A 9670-nucleotide genomic window follows, 5' to 3' on the forward strand; every position below is an offset into this window, starting at 1 on the left:
AAAAAGTGAGTGAGAGGAGTCCCACCTTAGATGGTGAAGATGAGGGTGTGAGGGTGGGAAGCCAAGGGGAGCCCTTGATGCAAGAAAAGAGAGATAATGAGAGAAAAACAGGTACAACATAATGGGAAGATCCCATTGTTAGTGAGTTAAGGCATCTCAATTATGCAGAAAAGGAGCAACTATTTCAGCAAGAATATCAAGTTGTCTTAGATTTTGTCTCTTTTGATGCTGAGGCATTTACTCATCCTGTACCAGCATATCAAATTCTAGATGGGCAGGGCAATGGGGATGCTGAGAAGACTCTAAATTTGGTGCACACAACAGCGTCCATGCAAAGGGAAAATGATGCAATTAACTCTCTTCCACCGACAGCTGGTGATGATCTTGAGTTAGATTTTAGTGGCTCTTTTGAGAATGCTTCTAATGAGGAAGATACTGCATGAACATAGGGGAAGATGCAGGTTCTAGCTCAACCAAAAGCACTCCAGCCTGGATGTTTACCAAGGACTGCACTGGTCATCATTTTAAATCTACTCTATTCAAGCTTATCCATCAAACTCAATCAGCTCTTCAATCTCTCAAACAGGGTCAAGATGTGGATGACATCAAGACCAACATTGAGCAAGTCAAGAAGGATATCAATGGCAGAATGGAGTATAAACTTCCTGAATCAACAATGAAATACATTCACCAGAAAATTAGGAAGGACTATGACTTGAGTAGCAAAATTGATACTTTGGATTCTAGACTAACAGCAGTGGAGAATTATCTTACCAAGGTGCTTGTCAACCAAGTCCATCAGACAATCCTTCTTCAAAAATTGGTGGCTGCTCAAACTCCAACCCCGGCATTATTTGATGATAACAAAAAGGGGGAGAAGGATGGAACTTCCCAACTCAGTAATGGGGAGGAAAATATGCATATCCAAGTGAGCAAGGTAATAGTTCCAGCCATTACTTTCTCTAAACCACCAATATTGGACAACATTGACTTGATCAGTATAACAGCAACTGAACTCAAGCTGAAAGAACAAATGCAGAAAATTGATGAGAAAATTGAAAAGGTGTTTGGACCAATTGCAAATCAAGACAAATTTGTGAAGCACTTCACTCAATTGAAACAAATTCCAATAAGTGAAATGAGGGTGGGAAAATATGGAAAGGGGTCAAACCTCATCTAAAAGACATCAAAAGGCCACTATGATTCTGAAGCTCAAGAATCACTCAACAAAACATTCAAGCAAGAATCCATTGGACCTAGTCTATGCAACTCCTCTTCCTGATGAAAAGAAGTTGCTTGGTCACTCCATTGCAAATCACAAAGATCCAAGAGACTCAGGGGCCATTTATTTTCCCCTGAAGAGGACTGAATGAGATTGAAGTTGACCGATTCATACAATAAGATTATTTGTTTTCAATATTTTCTTTCATGAATCGTTCATATGAAACTGAACCATTCCTGCTAAAATTTCTATATGAACCGTTCATGAAATGAATTTGAACGTGTGATGCACTATTACTTTTAATACTCATCTATCATTTTATCCTCTATTATTTCATCTTTAAAATTTTTTAAATGTATAGATATGATTTTATTTATAAGTATTATATTTGTCCAGTGAACCATTTTCTTGCTCAATATTTTTTTAAAAAATTTAATATTTTGAAATTTTTATATAATTAATAGTCTACTTATTTATTTACGTACTTATTATAATTATTATATAAGTTGCAATTCTAAAATTATAAAATATTGTTTTCGGAATAAAAAATTAATAATTTCAAAAAAAAATTCAAATTATTCTAATATAAAATTTAATTATACATTATTTGTTGTGGTTCAGAAAAGCTAGATGCCAAACGATATTATTCAATCATATTCAGATTTATTAATCATCCAGATTTTTGAATTATTCAGATTTAGGTATTCAGATTAAACAAATAACCCCTCAGTCTTGAAGAAAAGAATAACAAAGATCTACAGACATGGAAAATTGATTTGTGTGATGGCTGGACATTCTCAATTTGCAGAAGCCAAGAAAGAAGAAACATTGAGGCTCAAGTCTCAGAAAAGGCAGGCTGCCTTAGAAGCAAAAAAACAAGCTGAGAAGCCTGCCACCAAGTCAGAAAGTGAGAAGCCTGCTATCTTTACTGAAACTGAGAAGCTGGAGGAACCAATGCAGAATTCAAGAAAGGGGTATAGGAAGGAAAGAGCCAAAAGGAACTTGGTATTTGAAGAAGAAGAGGAAGAACCAAAGCCAACTCAGTCTAATCAACCAATTATTCCCACAATGGAGCAAGTTGAAATCAAGGTTCATCCTAGTGTTAATTTTCATGGTGAGCCAATCATTCCCAAGGATGAACCAATAGACTGGGAAAGCCTACCTATTCCAGAGCTGAACATTCCAATATCAACCACCTTTAAAAGAAGAAAGAACATACCAAAGAAGCCAGTCAAATCTATCCCATTTCAATCCAAAGCATTATCTAATCCCAAGCCAACAGTCAACAAAGGAGATCAACTCTTTATTTGTGACATAAAGGAGTTTTCAGACATAAATCTTTACTTGGATGATCTAGAGTGGAAAGGAATTTACTTGGCCTCTTCATAGGATTCTCAATGAAGGCTACTCTGTCTTAATAAAAGTATTCTATGCAATCAAGAAAAAAATTTAGATTCACTATAGTGGCCAAAAAGGAGATACTCAACAAAATTGAACAAATAAGATAAAGCTGGAGAGACCCAAGTGCACTATCAAGAATCTTAACTATTCCCTACACTGGAAGTAGAGTGGACTTGAGGCCATATTGGTTGATGGAGTTCTAGGATGAAAATAATACCATAAGATTATTCATATTAGAAGACCAGTTAAATATATCAAGCAATGAAACTCTCAAGAAAATACAGGAGATGCTAGATCAATTTAATGAAGGTAAATCTGAGTTCTACAGACAACTTCAACACCAAATAAAAGAGAAAAATGAAAAGCTGGGAAAGAAGACTAGACACCCAAGGAGAAAAGATTAATCTGCTCAGACTAGAGGAGCACCTTGAACAAAGCTTGTGAGATTTTTGAACTCTCTTTTATTAACTTTTAATAAAAATTGCAGCATTTATAATTTTATCTGCTTTTAAATGATTCTTTTGTATAAGGTTTTTTCTTATCATCAAGTCCTAAATTTATGCCTATAATTCTAGTAGACATAAATTGGGGGATATTGTTAGGAATATATTGTAGGCTTGATGATATTTTACCAAAACACGTTAGTAGAAATTAAGTGTAATTTTAGCTTTCAACGGATTATCTTACTCTGTCATCCGTTGAAAGAGTAGCTTATATTTAAATAAGTTTTTGTAGCACATTCTTGTATTCTGTAATGCCCTAGAGAATTAAAATTATAGGATATTCTAAGTCATGTGGGCTACTAAAATGATATACAAAATAGGATGACTAATTGTAAATATTAGATGCCTTGTAATTTTGCATAAATGAAATTGAGTCAACTACTATGGAAATACTTTCAATGGATGATTCTACAAGACTTCGACGGATGACCCAAGTCCCTATCAACGGATGATCCAAAAGAGTCTCAACGGATAATCAACAGAGTCTCGACGGATAACTAATTCAAATAGGAGTTGATAGTGACTTGACAGTCACATGGGTTGATTATATACAAAAGGAATGTGGCAGCCTGTAATCAGGATTATGAAGATCAAGAAGCATTTCCATTTCCATGCAAAACAGGGGCGTTCAAAGATGCCATATCTATCTGGATTGCATTGGACATACAAATGAAGAAATATGTGATTAGCCCTAGATAATAGACTTATGTTTTATCTTACTACACATGTAACTTGGTGATATATAAACCAAGCATAGCAAAGAGTCAATGAACAAATTGACACAGTCAAAACAAGCAAGAACAAGAGAGCATTTATAAGATGTATCTTTTAGAACTCTCAAGTTTAAGTTTGTAAAAACTCTTGTAAGAAGCTGTGTGCTTTTGCATCACAGAGATCTTCTATATATATATATATATCTGGTGGAAACAAAAATCCGCCAAAAAGTTTTAAACATCATTGTTTATTTCTTTGTGCTTGAATACTTGAATATTTCTTATCCGTAATTAGCTTATTCAAACATTGGTATATTTATATTTGTAAGAAGATTTAAAATTGAAAAGAAACCAGGATTCCATTCAAACCCCCTTATGCAATTCAGTAGTTAGATTGTCTGGGAATAACATATAGTAAGGTCACATAATGTCAGTGACACGGCTTCTATAATTCGATGGGGGCTAGTTTACATCTCTAATTAAGACAAGGCCTCATAAGGTATCTATATTTTCCGGAACGTGCGTAAACTAGTTCTATGCGTCACATTATCCAGTGACAGGATTCTATAATTCCATATGTAACTAAAACTTAGAATTTCTTAAAAGTCTTTTTATTTTTAATATCTCTATTTTCGATAATTAAAATCAATCAAATATTTTCGGTACAGAAAAAAGATTAAGTAAAAGGAATCAATTTAAATATTAGTGGGTCACGGAAAGTCACTTACCTCCAAAGCAATAAAACACTAATATTAAACAAGCAAACAAATCCTATAATTTATTAGAATAAATATTCAATCACAAGGTTGAGCAAAGTCACTATGCTTTCAAAATATTAACATATATACTGATCATGCACCTTTAAATCTATATGTTAATCTGGTTAAGAAAGATTTAAGGTTCACGGCCGGAATCAAGATCTGCAACGGTGATCGATGATGAGGAAAATCAACGGAATGCATTGATTTGTGTTTAAGAAATGGATAATTGTTATTCCCAGTGGACTAACAATGAGATTTACAGAAGGGGGGTTGAATGTAAATCTTAAAACTTTTTCAAGTTTTGAGCAGTTTCTAAGGCTAAGTGTTTTTGAGAACAAGTGTGTGAATTGCTTGAAGCTAATACAGACAGATATATATTCAAACACAAATGTAAAGAACACAAAGAACTTAAAAACTTTTCTGGTGGATTTGTTGTTCCACCTGAGATGTGTTATTTCAGAAAATCTGTGATTCAAAGAATTAAATCACAGATGCTTCCTAGTACAAACTAGATGATTTTCTCTCTGGATATTTCTAAACAGCTCAGGAAAATTCTTTTCCCTAATTACTAGCTGCTACTTGGTTTATATATCACCAAGTTTACAAGTGAAGACAAAACTGTAAAATACAATTAAAAAGATTCTTCACATGTTTTTCTTCATTTCTCTATCAAATGCAATTTAGGCTTGGCTATAGATCTTTGAATACTTCCTTGTTTGCATCAGAATGGAAATGCTGCATTTTCTTGATTCCTCCTAGAGGCTTCCACATTCCAGTTTGTCTCTGTCAACCCATATGACTCTGTCAGCTTGTGAATTGTCACTATCAACTGCTAATGAACTAAGCATCCGTTGAAGCTTTCATCCGTTGATGCCTTATCCGTTGAGGCTTTATCCGTTGAAGCTTTATCCGTTGATGCATTATCAGTTGAAGTCTTTATCCGTTGAAGCACTTATCCATTGATGGATTTTATCCGTTGAAGCATTAGAGACATCCGTTGAAGCTTTGTTTCTTATCCGTTGAAGGTCTTCAATATCAGTTGATACTTCTTCACTTATACAAAATTACAAGGCATGAAATATTTACAATTAGCCCTTCTATTTGCATATCTACTAGTAGTCAACATGACTGATAATTTCCTACAACATCTAAGAATTACAACTTGAATCCAAAGAATGAAATGTGCTACAATACTAAACTTATTGCTAAGTAAAGCTACTCCTTCAACGGATAGCCAAGATGGTCTTATCCATTGAGGCTACAAACACTAGATTTCTACTTAAGTGTTTTGTTTAACTTATCATCAAACTAATACACATATTCCTAACAATCTCCCCCTATTTATGTCTACTAGAACTGTAGGCATAAATTTGGGTTTAGCTTGATGATAACAAAACACTTGACAAATATATAAACTGTAATAAAGCAGAAATTCAAAAATGCTGTAAAAATGTGTATGCTGAGATGGAATTGAAGAATTACATTGTTTCCAAGGGTGCTCCTTTAGCCTGAGCAGATTAGTTTCTTTTCCTTTGATTCCTTATTTTCTTTCCTAGCCTCCTGTCATTCTCCTCTATTTGAAGTTGAAGTTGTCTGTAGAGTTCAGCTTCATCTTCTTCATTGATGTCCAACTTAGATTGCATATCCTTGAGAGTTTCATTACTGGCAATCTTGAGCTGATCTTTGATTCTGAAAAATCTTCTGACTCCTTTGTTGTCTCTAAACTCCATCAACCAATGAGGTGATTTGTGAACTGTAATTCCTCTTTCTTGAATGAGTAATATTCTAGGCAAGGCATTGGGCTCCCACCAAGTTTTCCTTATGTTGGCAATCTTGTTGAGAATCTCAGTCTTGGCAGTCCTGGTAAAGCCAGAATCCCTTTGTATGGTTGAGTAGACTCTAACCAAGGTAGAGTAGCCTTCATTCAGAATCCTGTAGAGAGGCCAAGTTCTTTTCCCATCTCCTTTGTATTTGAACACTAGTCTTTCTGGTAGCTGTCTGTAGGCAGCTATTCCCCTTACTTCCTCCAGCTCATCCAGATAGAGTTCAATGTCTGAAAATTCTTTTATGTCACAGATGTGAACATAATCATCCTTAGAGGCTTGGGGCTTAGGCTTAGGCTTCTGTGTGAATTTGATTGGGGCTTTAGAGGGTGTTGATTTGATTTTTCTTTTCTGCTTCTTTGATGGTGGAGAAGAGGTTAGTAAGGTGGGCAATTTGATGGTGTCCCAATCAATTGGTTCCTCCTTGGGAATGATTGTTTCACCATGAATGTTCATGAAGGGGTCAGGCACAATGGGTTCAGGAATAGAGGGTAGTGGTTTGGATTTTGATTGGGTTTCTTCAGTCTTATCTACCATCTTTCTCTTTGCATTGGCCTTCTTTCTGTTCCCTTTCTTCCATTCTTCTCTTTCCTTACTTCTCTCTTCCATATCAGTATCAACCATGTCCCCCATAGCTTCATCTTCACTTTTGTCTTCAATTTCTTTTTGTTCTTCAGCCTGTCCTGACTTTAGCTGTTTTTCAAGCTTTGCTTGTGCTCTTTTGTCAGCCTTTAGGTGTTTGGCTTCTTCCTTCAACCTTCTGGTTTCTTCCCTCTTGGCTATTGAGAATTTGGGATGTCCTTGCATCATACATATGCTCTTTCCCTCTCTGAAGATAATAGCCATGTTCCTCCTTACAGCCACATCCATGGTCTCTTTGAGCTTTGTGATACTTCTACCCAAAAGCTTGTCCTTATCAGGCTTTGGAAGAGGAAAATCCACTCCTTTCATCTGAGCAAGGCTTAGAGGATTCTTTGTAGAGTCCTTATTGGATCTGTTGTTGGGCTTGAGAACCATAGATTTCAGATTCTTGGAAGAAGTCTCTCCAACCTTATTCCTCTCTACTGGCTTGAGCTCCACAATAATTGATTCCACTTTTGTGCTGTGCTTCACAGATTGTGATTGAGAAGTTGTAGAACCAAATATTTGTTGCATCTTTTCATCAATCCTCTTCCTTTGCTCTTTGACTTGCAATTCAGCTGCTGCTATCTGGATTAGATCAATTCCATCAAGCTTTCCTTTGATTTGAATAATTGGAGAAGTGGTGATGGTAGGAACTAGCACTTGAGAAATTTGAACTGTTGTTGATGGCTCTCCTTCCCCTTCCCCTTTATTCTCCTCCTTTTTGTTATCATCAAGGGTAGGGGTCAAGCCTTGTGCTTTTGCCAGCTGCATGAGTAGATTTGTTTGAGTTTGTTGATTCTGAAGAATAGTGACCATAGAGTCTTCAATGATCTGAACTCTGGTTTCCAATCTGGCCAGCCTCTTGTCAGCATCAGATTATTTCCTCAGTCTCCCCAACAAATCTTGCATAGTACCATAAGGTATGACTAAATCCAACTTCTCAGCATTGTAGGATTTCAAATCAGCAATGTCCTGCTTGAGCTCATCCACACTTATATTTTGTTTGAAATGCTGCAACTGCAAGAGATGCAGAGATTCCAGATGAGCTTGAAGTATTGCCTTGGTACCAGCATCTGTAGTCTCCTGAAGGGCCTTCTGAATTGTCATGACTTGTCTGACCAAAGTGACACCAAACTCTCCTGGTGTTGATGCTTTTGCCCATGCCCATTCAGGAAGATCTGAAACAGAACTTGGGCCTGCTACTCCCCTAAGTTCATGCTCTCATCCAAAGAATCAGAGTCATCATCATTAGAATTTACTCCAAATTCTTCAGATGGCTCACCAGCTTGAGAAGGCAGCTTGTTAACAGCAGCTTTGTCTCTGAGAAGAGATTCTGAAGTGTGTACAATGTTTAAAGTCTGTTCTGCCTCCACATTGCCCAGAGCAGCCAATAATTGATAGGCTGAAACAAGATGAGTAAAAATGTCAGCATCCAAGGAAATGTTATCAATTATAGCTTTGTAATGTTGCTGAAATTATCTTTCCTTTTCTGCATCATCCACTTTCATTGACTCACTAGCAATGGCTGGATCCACCCTTATAGCTTCTGTACCTGCCTTTCTCTCATTTTCTCTATTTTCTTGCATCAGGGGCTCCCCCTGGCTCACACACACCCTCACACCCTCACCCTCACCTTCTAAGGTGGCACTCCCCTCACTCACTTTTGCCTTGCTGGAAGAAATAGCATGCATATGGTGACTCTCAACCTCTCCTTTTGCCTGGGAGCAACCCAGCCTCTCACTCAAAAGATCACTCCCTTCCCTCAAACCTAAAAGTGATTGTACAATAACCATGTCCTCTACAGTTGGAATTGTTTCTGTTATGTGTGTAGAGACCATCAACGGATAGGGAGTATCCGTTGAAGTGGAAACTGATGGTATCAACGGATAACTGCTGTTAAGCTTATCCGTTGAAGAACAACCACTTGTCAACGGATGAGAGATATCCGTTGAAGAAGGAAAAGATGTAGATATTGAAAGTGACACAATTGTTGAATCTGTGTGAATTGATTTTAAGTGAGGTAACACAGATTCTTCAACTACATCTGAAAAAATTGGCTGATGATCCAACAAATCATCTAAGAGATGATGATCATCAGGTTTTGAGTGGGGCTCCTCCCTGAGTTTTAATGAGGGAGAATCAGGAATTGATGTGAATATCATATCCACATCCAGAGAGGGTGATGGAGAGTTTGATGATTGGTGTGTTTCTATTATGAGAGAATGGGGTTGTGACTCCACATTTTCTGGAATCACATCAAGCTGAATTTGAGAAGGCACAGATACATGTGGATGTATCTGTGCTGTGTGTGCCCCTTGTGTGGAAACTAGGGTCTTGGCCTTCTTCTTCCTTGAAAAGGCTTTAATTGGTGAATGTGTGGCTTCAGTGTCCCTCCCTCTTTTGTTCTGTGTCCCTGGTTGGGGACTATTTTCAATAGTTACATCCTTTTGGGAGGATGCAACTAGGGATGTGTTAGACTCCTTTTGAACCACCACAGTCTTTTGAGAGATTGTGGCTTGGATGGATTGGGTACCACTCACCTCTCCCACCTTATCCTGGGGGGTTTCTTGATGTTCACCCCTCCCCTCACCACTCACACCCTGTTCACTCCCTTCAGGGTTTA

This window comes from Apium graveolens, chromosome 8, assembly GCF_009905375.1.
Source record: "Apium graveolens cultivar Ventura chromosome 8, ASM990537v1, whole genome shotgun sequence".
Lineage (NCBI taxonomy): Eukaryota > Viridiplantae > Streptophyta > Magnoliopsida > Apiales > Apiaceae > Apium > Apium graveolens.